We start from the raw sequence: 14,834 nt of genomic DNA, 5'->3' as shown, positions 1-14,834 counted from the left end.
TCTCTCTTCCTTCCTTCCTTCCTTCCTTCCTTCCTTCCTTCCTTCCTTCCTTCCTTCCTTCCTTCCTTCCTTCCTTCCTTCCTTCCTTCCTTTCAACTGCATGTCATGATTTGGACAACAGGCATTCTTTGTTCACTTGGTTTTTTCTTGTAGATGGTTAGGCCAAATTCTTCTGAGTGGTTATGCATCACGTCCAAGGGGTTCTGAAATATTTCCAGCTTTCAAGTAAAAAATGTGATGACATTCACAATCAGAAATATATACTGAACTCCTCTTTAACTTGAACTCTGAGCTGGATCTCCAACATGATAGAAGTGATTGGTATTGAAGCTACTATCTGTCTCTGACTGATATTAATGATTTATTTGTTTTATATATATATGTTATATATATAAATACATATGTCATATAAAGTTATATTTGTTTTCTTTTTCAAAAAATATTTAATAATTTTCATGTATGAATGGAACATATCTTGAGTGAATCTTCAAAAGTAGAGTTTTGCATGGGAATCAAAGGACTTAGGTTCATATCCTACCTCTGACATATTACCCATTTGACCTTGGGTCAGTCACTTCTCTATTGGCCCTAATTTCTGCCCTTGTAAAATCAAGGGATTGGATAAAATGGCTTCTGAGGGGCTTTCAAGCTTTTGTCCTATCTAGGACCCTAAATCAAGTACTTTTTCATGTCTTCATCATATCTTCCACAATGTCTTCCACATCTGCTAGCCAGTGGTGTGGTGGTAAAAATGTGGTCTATTGCAGGAAATCAGTTGTGAAATCCTGAATTTCCCTATTAATCCTCTCAGTGAGGATGTCCTTAATAAGTATATAGATTATTCTCGCAGAATTTTAGATAAAATTGAGAAAGTTGGCATAGAAGTTCATAGGTGTTGATGACACACAGGTAGCCTTTTGTTTTAGTATTAATAAGGTGCAAAATATTTTCCATATCAATTGTATCATCTCCTCTTTCATTGTAATTCTTATTTATCTTCTATTTCTTCTGAGTATCTAGACCTCTCAACACTGTAAACTTGAGCCCAGATCTCCTCCATGGACACATCGTAAAATTCAGATGCTTTTGCCGGTTTTGTTTTCCTTATTTCCACTTCTGCCTCTTCTAAGGGAGCATCCAGGACTGTGATATTAGAATCTAAGTCTAGTGGCTCTATTTTCCTTGGAGATGAAAACAATTTGTTATAAGGATGTTTGCAGATCTCCATTTTACCTCCCACCCCCATTTGCCAGTCAGCTTCCATGTTAGCACTTAATGCCCTAGAAGTGACTGTTGTGTGTGTTGCCAAACTTTCTTTATATTGGTTCTGTCATCTTTACTATTTTTCTTTCTTTCATGAGAAATATTACTTATTATCTTCCATGATCTTCCACTGTAAGATTTTACAAACATTTCTATTCTTTTTTTTAAACCCTTAACTTCTGTGTATTGGCTCCTAAGTGGAAGAGTGGTAAGGGTGGGCAATGGGGGTCAAGTGACTTGCCCAGGGTCACACAGCTGGGAAGTGTCTGAGGCCGGATTTGAACCCAGGACCTCTCATCTCTAGGCCTGACTCAAACATTTCTATCTAAAACAATATTATCTTTGGTTGTCATATCTCTTTGGTAGACAAGACATGTTTTCTTACTGGGGTACTTTTTAGGCTTTTAAAATTTCCTTTTTATATAGAAATCTATTTTATATTGGATAAGCTTCTGTGTGAAGTTATTGAAGTCAGTATCTACGTCTCTTTTCCATATTCCATGCTCACCACTGATAACTTGTTTTAATAATCTATTGTTTCAATTGCATACTCATTTTTATCTTTTGTACTATGTTGTATCTTTGCTCATAACAAGTCAACAGGCTGACTGTTCACATCAGTAATGTCATTTTCTGTTAAAATGCAATTAACTTCATTTTTTTGGCCAATATTATTTGGGACTCGCCGTGTCCAGAGCCTTTCAATTCTTTCATCAAAGGAATTATTCATCAGACATAATCCTAAGGCTTCTACATAAAATTTTTTAAATCTTTCTCATGGCTTATGACTTTGACCCTATTTGATGGCATAGTTTTAGCCCTTTTTAAGTTTTTGCATTATGTCATCAAGTATCAAAGTACACATGAACTCCATTTGGAAGCATGCAATAGGGCTCTTTTTAGGATTTCTCTTCATCCTAATAAAGGTTGATGCATAAGCCACAATTACTTCCTTGGTGGTCTTTTGACAAATATATCCTAAGCATTGTAATGTAATTTGAATGAATGCCTGGTTAAAAAATTCCTTATTTCCATTGGATACATAATAAAACCAGTTCATTCAAGTTCTTTTATTTCATTTGCTTAGGACAGTGATGGGCAAACTACAGCCCACTGGCCAGATGCAGCCCCCTGAAATGTTCTATCTGGCCCCATGACATTATTCCTAATCTGACGAATACAATGAGTAGGATACAATCCAATGAAACTTTGAAAGAGTTGCCTTAGAAACAGACAGACAGATGAACATTTCCTTTCCTTTGGCCCCCTCTTTAAAAAGTTTGCCCATCACTGGCCTAGGAGATTCTATGCTCCTTTCCATTTAGCTACAACTTCTTCTGGTTTTGTTTAGAGAAGCTGAGATCCATATAATCTAGCTCCTCTGTCAGTGCATGTCCACTAATTGCTTATTGGACAATGACATACTTAGAGTTCCAGCAGTCAGGGTCAAGGGAATTTCAGAATCCATTCTTCATTTTACAACTCTATCAGCTTTACTTCAAAAGCAGAAAGGTACTGCACAGGACGGAGGGCCATTTGATATTTCTCTCCATTTGAATGGATTGCCATGATGAAATAAATGAATTCATTGCCAAGTGGCTAGCCCACTGGTATTGAGCCTTTCTCCACTTCTTCAGGCTGGTGGTCAGAAAGCAAATTATTCCAACTCTTGCCAGCATGGTAGAACTTGATATATTCCATTGGCATTGACCTTTGACAGCCGAACCACACGGAGGCATCAGAGTAGGATTATTTGAATGTCTACAAATAATATTTTATTTAATAAAATTTAATAATTTAATAATTTATTATTAATAATAAATAAAATAATAATTTAAAAATTAATAAAATTTAATAAATTATTTAAATAAAATTTAAAAAACAAGATTTTATTGCTTAGCAATTAACTAGCTTTGTGGACTTAGGGAAGTGACTTGACCTTCTCCAAAGCAAAAAAGCCCTCCCCTACGTGTTGTCTACTCTATTAGAATGTAAACGTCACGGGAAATTTGTATCGATACCATTTAGCACCGTGTGTTCTACATGGGAAATCATTTTTAAGAAAGGATTCCCCTTTTTGAGACTTTCCTTATCTGAAAAAGGATTTAAACTAGATGTTCTCTGAAGACTCTTGCTTCTGCAATATGTATAGGGTCATAGATTAAGGACTGGAAGAGATTTTAGAGATATCTAGTCTAAACTCTTCATTTTACATATCAGGAGGCAGAGATGCAGAGAGGAGAGATGATTTGCTCAGGGCCACACAGGTAGTGAATAGCAGAGGGAGAATCCGAACCTTGGTCTTCTAGCACCAAGATGCATTCTCTTTCTCTTGTTCCATGTCCTCTGAATCAAATTTGAGTGGGAAAGGATCTTCAAGCCCTCTCTCATTGAAATTACACTCCACAACGCTCTCCTCTTCCCTTCTTTCTAACCATATACTAATTCATGGTAATTCAAGACTTTAAGGGGGAATCTCAATTCTCTTGGAATGGAGGCCACTTCTCCCCCTTCAGAAACATTGGATCTCTCCATTTGGGATCTCTGAGACTATATGTTCTCTTTTAACTGCCCTCTGAATATTTCAGGACAGACTCATGTGTCAAAGGGAGATTTCTACTGTCTCTCAGAAGGCAAAGTCTTTCAGCTTCATAGGCCCAGAACAGAGATTGTGGGACCGCCTGGGTGGGGGGGAAGGCTCACAAAATGATATTTTTGTAAAGCACCCGAGTGAATGTTTTTTTACCCTCTAAATATGCAGAGACACTACAGCAAAGATCACAGGTTTGTCCTGGTGATGCAACCAACAGCACTTAATTATCAGTTCTCCAAGCAAATTAGGTGAGAAAATTACTTGTCTTTTTATATTTATTTTATTTTCTAAAAAGAATTCAAGGAAGAGAACAAATCTACCACTACCACACGCATTACTTCCTTCAGATATCTCTTCTTTTTCTCCCCTTCTTCCTTTCTTTAGCTTTCTTTACCAGCTCGGCCCCATCCTTCAGTGTGGGGAAGTACCAGAGTGGCTCTGTATGCTGTTTCTTTAAGGAGTCCATTGGCTCTGTCTGATAGCTGAGGGAGAAGCAGCTGGTTCTTTTCCAAGGTTTGGCAGCAAGGAAGAAGGAGAGAAAGGGAAGCTCCACTTAAGGGTCCCTTCTCCATCCTTCACCTTGAGAGAGGAGTGGTAGCCATTAAGCTCCAGAGCTCCCAGTGTGGTCCAGCTCCCATGAGATAATGTCGTAAATAACTAGATGGTTGCTGAGGTCCTTGCTAGCTCCATCTCTAGGATTCTCTATGACTCTTTTCTAGCCCCCTGTCTCCAACTACGTCCTGGGCATCCTCTACCTGAAGAGCCTCCTTGAACTGTGAGCATTTATGAAGTTTCTTTCTTTTCTTTTTTTTTTATCCCTTAACTTCTGTGTATTGGCTCCTAGGTGGAAGAGTGGTAAGGGTGGGCAATGGGGGTCAAGTGACTTGCCCAGGGTCACATAGCTGGGAAGTGTCTGAGGCTGGATTTGAACCTAGGACCTCCCGTCTCTAGGCCTGGCTCTCAATCCACTGAGCTACCCAGTTGCCCCCCCCCCCACTTATGAAGTTTCTAGCTACCTTGCAAGGCTCCTTCAGTGACCCCAAATTCATCCCTGACACAAAAATCCATTTTTGCAATGCCAGGATTCTACTGAGGCTCTTGTACAGTTGTGAGGGTTGACAATCTCCCGAGAATTAAAAAACACTTACTCAGAGAGCAACCTAGGAGGTGTGAGCAGGCTGCAGCACCTAACAAGTAGGGAATGATGAAGCACTGGGGTCACGCTTGTTATCAAAGATACTTATGATGAAAAAAGAAAATGAGGAAGGAGAAACGGTGAGAAAATGACCAGGACAAGTGCTGCCCAGGCTCTGCAGACATGGATGAGTTGTAGCCTACATCGCTGGAGGGAAGATTCACAGGAGGAAGATCTCAGAATCATTCTGGGTTTGCTTCAGAGTCAGGATCTGGGCTCGGTGCTTGGGATACAAAGATGAAAATAAAACAGTCCTTGTCTTCAAGGCAGGTTTATTCTGCTGGTGATAGACAACATTATTGCAATTAAATAAATATAAGGTCTTTTAGGGGGTTGGGAAGAACAGAAACAACTAGGAGAAGGAATAAGCAAAGGCTAACATAGGAAATAAAACTTGAAATAGAACTTGAGATGAACCTTGTAGAACCTTGTAGGCTTCCAAGACATGGACCTGAAGAAGGAAATCATTCTGGGCTGGGGGGGGGGGGCAGTTGCTGCAAAGGCACAGAGGTGGGCCAGATTTAGAATTGAACTCATCTTCCACCCCAAACCTGACACTCTCCTCTCCTAATTATTTTTATCTGTTTAAGATATCAACATCTCCTCAGTCAACCAGTCTCAAAACCTCCTAGTCCTCTTGGGTGATTTTCTCTTTCTTCTCCATCTCCCCCTCTTGCCACCAATGGCCAAATCCTGCCGAGTCTTTTTTTTGGCGATTCTGAACCTGCCCTTTTATTTCTTTTCTTGTATAGGTTAGAAGATGGTCACTGGTGGCTTTTCAAGGTCTCTGACTTCTTCAGGGGAGACTTCCTGCGTCCAAGCAAAGGGGCAATTATTCTGCAATTTGGAGTCTTACCAAGTGGCCCAGGGGCACTGAGAGGTTGGGACTTGCCCATATATATCAGAGGCAGGACTTGGGCTCCTTGTTTTCACTTGGAGGAGGCTGACCTATGTTCCTCCGCCTTATACTACATTTACTCACCTCATCTATGTTCCATCAAACTGGGACTCTCCATTACAAACCTTGTCTTTGCTCTCCCCTCTCCTTCCCATGTCCTTACTCCATCATCTCCCCAACTACCTCGTCTGTTTTCTGATCTCATCTGTTGAATTCCCTTCCCCTTTGGCTCCTGTTTCCTCGAGGAGCCTTTCTTTCCTCCTCCCCCTCCACCTGAACTCTCTGTCCTTAAATTGCTCTTGATGCTCTGCCTGGAACTCTCTTTTGCCTTAACTGTTGTTTCTTTAGCATCATGGAACCGTGGTTACATGCATAGTTAGCAGGGGGTGGCTTTCCACTCACCATCAGGCTCTGTAAGCTCTTAGAGAACAGGGTTTAGGGAGTATCTGTCTTTGCCTCCTTAGTGCCCACACATTTAGCTACATGATACATATTTACTTAAATTGAATTAAACTGCATCCCTGGATAAGGGCAACAGCTGCTTATACAGGTGGTTTTTCTGCCCCCTAGTGCCAGAGGGTAGAACTGAGAGCAGTGGGTGAATGCTGCCAAGAGACAAATTTGGGAAACTGCTCAGTCATTAGAGCTGTCCAGGAGAGCAGTGGGCTGCTCTGGAAGGTTATAGGCTCCCTCTCACTGGAGGTCTTCAATCAGAGCTGCCAGGGTTATCAGAGAGGGGGTTCTTATTCAAGTATGGGTTGGACCAGGAGGACTAGGGAGAGGACAATGACGAGGAAGGCATTACTTATTGCCTAGCAAAAGAAGAGAAGTTCCCTTCTACCTCAGTGTAAAGTTGTCGAACTGATCTTTGATGTGGTTTCATTTTGGACTCTTGGAGTTGAAAGTTGACTGAAGAGATCATTTTGTTCAGTCCTTCCATTTTATAGATGAGATCACTCAGAACTGGGAGAAGTCACACAGTTAGTAAGGGACAGAGTTGGGCCCAGAACTCTGGTCTCCTGACTCCCAGTCCAGTTCTTTCCACATCCTCTCTCCCCTCTGTGGTATGCATGATGCTGTCCAGTTTTCTCTTTTTGGAGTCCAGGTCTGATCTGTACTTCTTTCTTGAATTTTACTTTGCTGTCCTGTGACCACCTAATACTTGACATTTATCATAAGAGGTCTGAGCTATTCATCTGACAATTAAACATCCTCTGGGGGCATGTGGAGAGCTTGGTATTTGTGTTTGTGTTTTGAGTCCCAGTCCTTGGTAACCCTTTGTTTCCCTGAGTGCTTCTAGTAGGCAGTAGTCAAAATACTTAGTGAAAAATACTGAGGGATGAGATGCTTTATCAGCTTCAGGATGGGGCCTAGCTTAGGGGACACAGCTTAGATTTTGGAGAGGACTGGGTGAGGAAGGAATAGGATTTCATTTTACTTTCAAGGCAAGCCCCACTTTCACTAGAAACTGCCAAGATCAGAGAAATGACTAGGACGCAGATCCTCCAAATGAACAAACTTATAGACTCTTTTCCATCAGTCCTTTTCAGAACCACCAGCAGAATAAGCTTCCTAAAATACCACTTGCAACCATGCCATTTCCATGTTAAAAAACCTTCAATAGCTCCCTGCTACTTATAGAATAATGTCTAAATTGTCTCCAACCTACTACTTCCTGGTCTTATTTCTCGTGGTTTCCAGCAAAGGGTTCCACTCACTATTTTCAACAATCTTGTTCAAACCTTGCCCAACCAGATTATGGGTTCCTTGAAGGCAGAGACCGGATCTGATACTTCTTTGCGTTCCCCACAGGTCCTAAGTACAGAGATGAATATGTAGCAAATGTCAAGAAATGTTTATTGAATGGATGAATGAATTGCAATTTTCTCCTGATTATTCTATTTCCTTTAAGTCATTGTCCATGATTTGGAACTATGCCAAAGAGCGCTAAAAGAATGCCTGCCCTTTGATCCAGCCATACCACTGCTGGGTTTATACCCCTAAGAGATCATAAGGAAAAAGATGTGTGCAAAAATCTTTATAGCCTCGCTCTTTGTGGTGGCAAAAAACTGGAAAACAAGGGGATGCCCTTTAATTGGGGAATGGCTGAACAAACTGTGGTATCTGTTGGTGATGGAATATTATTGTGCTCAAAGGAATAAAGAACTGGAGGAATTCCATGTGAACTGGAGAGACCTGCAGGAATTGATGCAGAGTGAAAGGAGCAAAACCAGGAGAACATTGTACACAGAGACTGATACATTGTGGTACAATCCAATGTAAGGGACTTCTTTACTAGCAACAATGCAATGATCCAGGACAACTACGAGGGACCTATGAGAAAGAACACTATCTACATTCAGAGGAAGAACTGTGGGAGTAGAAACACAGAAGAAAAATAACTGCCTGATCACATGGGGAAATAGAGATATAGTTAGGGATATTGACTCAAAATGAGCACCCTAGTGCAAATATCAATAATATGGAAATAGTTCTTGATCAATGACACATTTAAACCCCAGTGGAATTGTGTGTTGGCTATGGGAGGGGCTGGGAGGAGGAGAGGGATAGAACATGAATCCTGTAACCATGGAAAAAATGTTCTAAATTAATTAATTAAATAAAAGATAGTATTAAAAAAAGTCATTGCCCATGAAATTTTTTTTGTTCTACCTTCTGTTGTTCAAAGAAGAATATACACATACCTACACATAGATGAGAAGGTATAGATATACATATACATATGTATATAGATCAGTGATGGGCAAACTTTTTAAAGAGGGAGCCAAAGGAAAGGAAATGCTCATCTGTCAGTCTGTTTCTAAGGCAACTCTTTCAAAGTTTCATTGTATTGTATCCTACTCATTGTATTCTTCAGATTAGGAATAATGTTGTGGAGCCAGATAGAACATTTCAGGGGGCTGCATCTGGCCCATGGGCCTTAGTTTGCCCATCACTGATATAGATGATAAATCTTTGTTTAAAATCGCATATTGTTTTCTTTAAATTTGATTTTAAATGGTCTAAAGAAAGAGAGCTTGAAGAGGTACCTAGGTAGCATAGGGGATAGATGCTAAGCCTGGAGTCAGGAGGACCTGGGTTTAAACATGGTCTTAGATACTTTCTAACTGTATGACCCTGACCAAGTCACTTAACTTCAATTGCCTAGTCCTTGTCGCTTAATATGGATACTTAGTAAGGGTTTTAAGACAAAAGGTAAGGGTTTATAAAAAGGGGGGGGGTTGAAGGCTTTCAGAAAGTACTTAGAGCAGTGGTTCCCAAACTTTTTTGGCCTACCACCCCCTTTCCAGAAAAAATATTGCTTAGCGCCCCCTGTCACATACTATCACTGCCCCCCTTACAGTTATTCACCGTCCCCAAATGCAACTGTGGACATCATTGCCTCCCTGGATCCCTGCAGCACCCACCAGGGGGCGGTGGGACCCACTTTGGGAATCACTGACTTAGAATCACTGTGTCTGTGATTAAACCTACACTCTCAAACTTCTGGAAGCCTGTTGAGTTTAGTCATCAAACAAATCTTGTCTTGATTTCCTCTGATTTTTATGAGCGGGATATTAAAATGAATTGCCGAGGCTGACTGCTAGGGAAGCTCCCGATTGAAAAGTAAGCATGGTGATATCTGGTCCAAGGTCTGAGTAAAAAAATGAAGAGTCAACAGGCTAAGGAGCCTTCTATAAATGGAGTCTTTGGGAGGAGTTCTTTGCTTTGCTCTCCAATCAGAGTACAAAGGGAATTGAGGGTACAGATGAGATGTGAACATCAAAGCTGATTGAATCTTATAGTATGATGAGTTTCTTGTTGTTGAGGTTTCCTGGTCATGATGGAATCCAATCCAAGGAGTGAATCTGATGGGAAATGAATCTGAAAAAAAGGGAGGAAATTAATGACTTGGGAAAAACCTCAGACCTTATTCTGACCTCCCATAAACGTGATCAAGAAAGTATCAGTAACCATGAACCCACAGACTTACTTCCCTATCATTACACAATTTTTATGAGAAAAATCTACACATGCATTAGAAGAATCCTTAATGATGGATAAGAAGGGAACAGCCAGACTCTTGCACATGATTTTGTACTACAGGACACATCTTTACAGTCACATAATGGGTAGATAATAAGAGATCCCACTGTGTTTGTTATTGGTTGACTCTTTAAAAAAAGCATTTGTTTTTGAAGGGCAAAACGCTACCTTAAAGGCTCTCCCTCAACATAGTGTCTCACGTATATACCAAAATCATTAAAAGATTTGCTAGAAGATGTAATGACAGAGAACACTGTTCGACAACTCTCTGATTATCTGCGCATCAAGTGGGGCATAAACAGGGAGAGATGTTTGCCAAAGGTGCTTGCCACTCACTGTCATGGAGGTTGCCCAATGCAGAATCCAAATGGAAAATGGATTCTCTAGAGAAGATGAGGTACTCCAGATGCTCTTGTTTGCGAGGTCCTCTTGGCAATTATACCAAATGCTGGAGCATTATGGAGTCTCCTCAGTGAGCTCCATGGTCATTCAAAAGATCTCAGATTTCATCTCCACAAAGGTGAATGGAGGATGCATATTGTCCAAACTCTGACATGCAGTGCTTTTTGTGATTCCCAGCTTTGGGAAACAAAGGCATATCTTTTCAACATCAGCGTTCTGGTGATGCTGGATTACTAGGGCATGGAACAACATAAAGCTGTAGACCACTCAAAGGGCAATGGAGAGGCATGTGGCGAGCATAAAAAGAATGTAACATATCAAGAAGGAATTATGCAAGGGGAGCAGTATAAAGCATCCCACCAGAGAACTTTGTGATATAAAAGGTAATCTGATCATGTAGTGAAAACAAGCCCATCAGCCCTATTGATATGTGTATACATATGTGAAGAAACGTAGAAGATGCTGAGTGGGTTGAGGGGATTTCTGGTGTAGAATTTACAAAAAGAAATGAACCAGAATCAAAAAGGATGGGCAGGCATGAACGGCTGGGTTCTTTGCCAGTAGAGGAAGCCCCCACTTCTTTGACCTTTCAGATCCATGAAAAGTCATACTGAAAAGTGAAGATCACTTAAAAAAATAAAAGATGGGCAGTTGTTATTTTTGAATAAAGACTTTGAAGATATATACATCGAACAAAGACACCTGTACAGTCTTACTCAGGGATCTGTAGTCATGAGACCCCAAGCTGTTTGGGTTATACAATAAGGGTTATCCTTGTGGCTGCCATGGAAGGTGGAAGCTACAGATGATGACAGCTGGTAGGCAGAGTATCTGGGAGGAAATAAACAGCCTCAGGAGTGGTAGACTCACAAAATCAAATTTACCAAGTCTGAGCTGTCATGTTTTCTAAAATTCTTTCCTTCCAGGAAGCCTTCTCTGACTCATCTCATTGGCAAAATGCTGATGGAATTTATCCTGCAATGGCACCTTGAATTCTTCATTTCTACATCTGAAGCCTTGTACCTCTGCTTAACATTTAATCATGTCTGATATGTCTGGGATGTTGTATCTTTGTGTGCTTTATTAATCACATACATCTGTATTCTTCTGAGGCTAATCCTTGGTAGTATTTGGTGCCTGTTTCACATCACAAGTTCCCAAAGACAGGGAGGGGTCCATGCCTGTCTCCTCTTCCACCTTTGTATAATGTTTAGCACAAGGTTAGACACATGTGGGATAGATATGGTACGATGGGAGGAACATTGGATTTTTTCTGGGTCCAAATAGTACTTGAGTGACTTTGATAAACAAGCCCTTTACTCCCTTTTATCTTCAGTTCCTCATCTACAAAATGAATGACATGGCGCCTCCCAGCTGTAAAATGAGGTTTTTGGGATTCTTCGGGAATAAGGGAGCTTCTAAGTCCTAAAATGTCACGAATCCCATGTCTTCACAATGTGCCTGGCTAATTCATTGGGTGAGGTAAAAGGGAAGGTGTAGGCTTGTTAATTCAGTTAATTGATATCACATAAACAAATCACTGATTGAATTTCTCTTCTTTTCAACTCTTTGGGCAAAACCAAAATTAGTGCCACATTTTGGGAGCCATATTCCAGGCGTGGAGACTCCTGTCATCAATGCACATGAGTTTCTTGTCTGTAACTAATAGTTTCAGAGAACTACTTGATATACTACCTTGGGACTTAGGCAACTTCCACTTGGTCACCCAGTCAGTATATGTCAAAGGAAGGACTTGAACCTAGGTCCCAATTCTTCTTAGCTCCAAGGCCAGCCTTCTATCTGCTTTGCCATAGCTTGATATCTTAAAAAAAATGAGAATAATTAAACAAAGAAAACTTCTTTTGGAATGGGGACTTGCCCAAGGTCACACAACTAGTAAACATCTGAGACCAGATTTGAACTTAGAAAGAGGAGCCTTCCTGACTTCAAGCCTGACACTCTCTTCTAAACAGAGGTCTGGCCTTTAGGTCATTGTGATTGTTACTGCTATTTCTTTGTGAACTCAGCAAACATTTCTTTTGCTATTTATTTTTAGGCTATTTTCTGGAGAAATGTTATCTTCATGTTACAATAAATGATCAAGCCCCATGTCCTGATGAAAAGGGAAAAACACATCCTCAGGTCCAAACATCGGGGTTTCCTCTACGTTGTCTGTCCCATGGATTCAACTCCATCAGCGCCATCCCGCTGAGTGGCGACAGGCTCTCGCTCCTCGGTGAGCAAGGATGCGATGGGCTGTAATCCTGCACTGCCTGGAGGTGTGTGATATCGACTGAAGCATGTTCTCTGTGTGTCATGTGTCAAGGATGATATGTCAGCCAATCACCCTTGAAAACCATTGGAGGATCATTTTCAAATAGTGGCCTAATTATGAATGAATGCACAGTGGCATTATTAAAAAGCATTCCACTGGCCAACCGTGGAACATGGCCAGGATGGCTTTCTGCATTAGCTAACGGGCCACAAAAAGCAACAATAGAAGGGGAAGTTGACTGAAAGCAACTGAACATGTCTGACTCTTTGTGGTCCCTTTTAGAGTTTTCTTAGCAGAGATACTGGAGTGGTTTCCTTCTCTAGCTATTTACAGATGAGAAAACTGAGGCAAAAAGGGTCAAGTGACTTACCCAGGTCCACACAGTGTCTAAGGCCAGATTTGAACTCAGAAGGAGGAGTCTTCCTGATTTCAGGTCTGGCTCTCTATCCCAAATAGAGATCTGACCTTTAGGTCATTTTGATTCTTACTATCACTTCTACTGAACCTTAGCAAACATTTCTTTGATCCCTTCTAGTTTGGGGCAATATAACAAATAGGTTAATTCCACGGGAAGATGTTTTATTACTTCAATTCAATAATGTTAGCCCTTTGAGAACAGGGACCATTTCCCCCACTTTTTTTTTTTATCTTCACCGTCTAGTATATACCCTGGTACAAAGAAGGTACTTAGCCTCAGTTCAGATTTACTGAGTGTGACCTTGGACAAGTCACTTAGCCTGTTTGACTCAGTTTCTTCATGTATAGGCTGTGGAGGTCTTCCTCCTTTTAGAAAGTGGATCTCAGTTGTTTTGTTCCAACTTATACAGAATGAAAAGAGGAGATGAAATCTGATTCCCATTGTATAAGCAACTAATCATGGGATGCACAGAGGAAAACAATCTGGACAAAGAGAACAATTTTAAAAAAGCACCCTTTAAGATGGTATCTCTGAGCAGTTTTTTTAATTTAATTTTTTTAATTTTTAGAAAAATTTTTTCCATGGTTACATGATTCATGTTCTTGCTTTCTCCCCTCCCTCCACCCACTCCATAGCCGACGCACATTTCCACTGGTTTCTTCCTGTGTCATCGATCAAGACCTATTTCCATATTATTGACAATTGTTCTAGGGTGGTCATTAAGAGTCTACATCCCCAAATCGTGTCTGCATCAACCCATGTGTTCAAGCAGTTTTTTTTTCCCCTCTGAGCAGTTCTTGAGCTGCATTGGGGAAACCATTCCTTTTGGTAGAGATTGAGGGTTTGTATGCTTTCAAGGTGTTTTTTTTTTCTTTTTGCCTTAGAATCTTTGATTATTTCATGGATATCAGTATAATCCCAGAGCCGGGCCTCAAAGGACATCCTCATATTCATGACTGCTGTTCTCCCACCCTTTTCAGTTCTCCTTAAAATCAAAGATTGGTAGATATGAGAGTGATTGTCCTGTCCAACCTCTTCTTACAGATGAGGAAGTAGATGTCCAGAGAGGCAAAGGTCACACAATAAATTGGTGGCACAGCTATCAAGGCCAAGCTTCCTCAACTTCCACTCTGTCTATTGCTCTTCCAAGTCACCATAGTGCTGCCAAGATTATGATAATGTCATCACTACCACTGATATCACTACTAATAACATGGTGGCCAGCTCATGTGTCTTTGCGTGGCAATTAGGGCCACCTGTAGTCTGACATATTTTGACCAATGGAATATAAATATTTTAATAGAACAAATATTTTAGTGAATGGAATTTGTGATCCCCAGAAAAGTCTCTTCCAAAGGCAGAGTCCAAATATCTGAAGTTTATCTTTCAAATTTCATATGTGGTTTTCATTTAGGCAAAATTAAGAGGGATGGTAAATAGCCTAAAATAATAAACTCTCAGAGGAAGAAGAACCTTGTGCTCTTTCTTCAAATTATTTTTCTGCTTACATGTTGTAAATAAAAGCTTACATATGTGTAAAATATGTATTGCATTAAGGTTTACAGGGTGCTTTGTATTCATTATCTCATTTGATGTTCATAGCCCAGTAAAGTATGTGCTTTTATTGTCCCCATTTTAGAGATCATGAAACTGAGTCTGATTGGACCAACAGTTAATAGTATCCATGGCAAAATTTCTTTTTTAAAATTTTATTTTTATTTTTTAACATTTAATAATATTTAT

Source organism: Gracilinanus agilis, chromosome 5 (genome assembly GCF_016433145.1).
Source record: "Gracilinanus agilis isolate LMUSP501 chromosome 5, AgileGrace, whole genome shotgun sequence".
In the NCBI taxonomy this organism is placed as follows: domain Eukaryota; kingdom Metazoa; phylum Chordata; class Mammalia; order Didelphimorphia; family Didelphidae; genus Gracilinanus; species Gracilinanus agilis.
The sequence above is the reverse complement of the archived record's forward strand: the minus strand, read 5'-3'. Positions refer to the sequence as shown.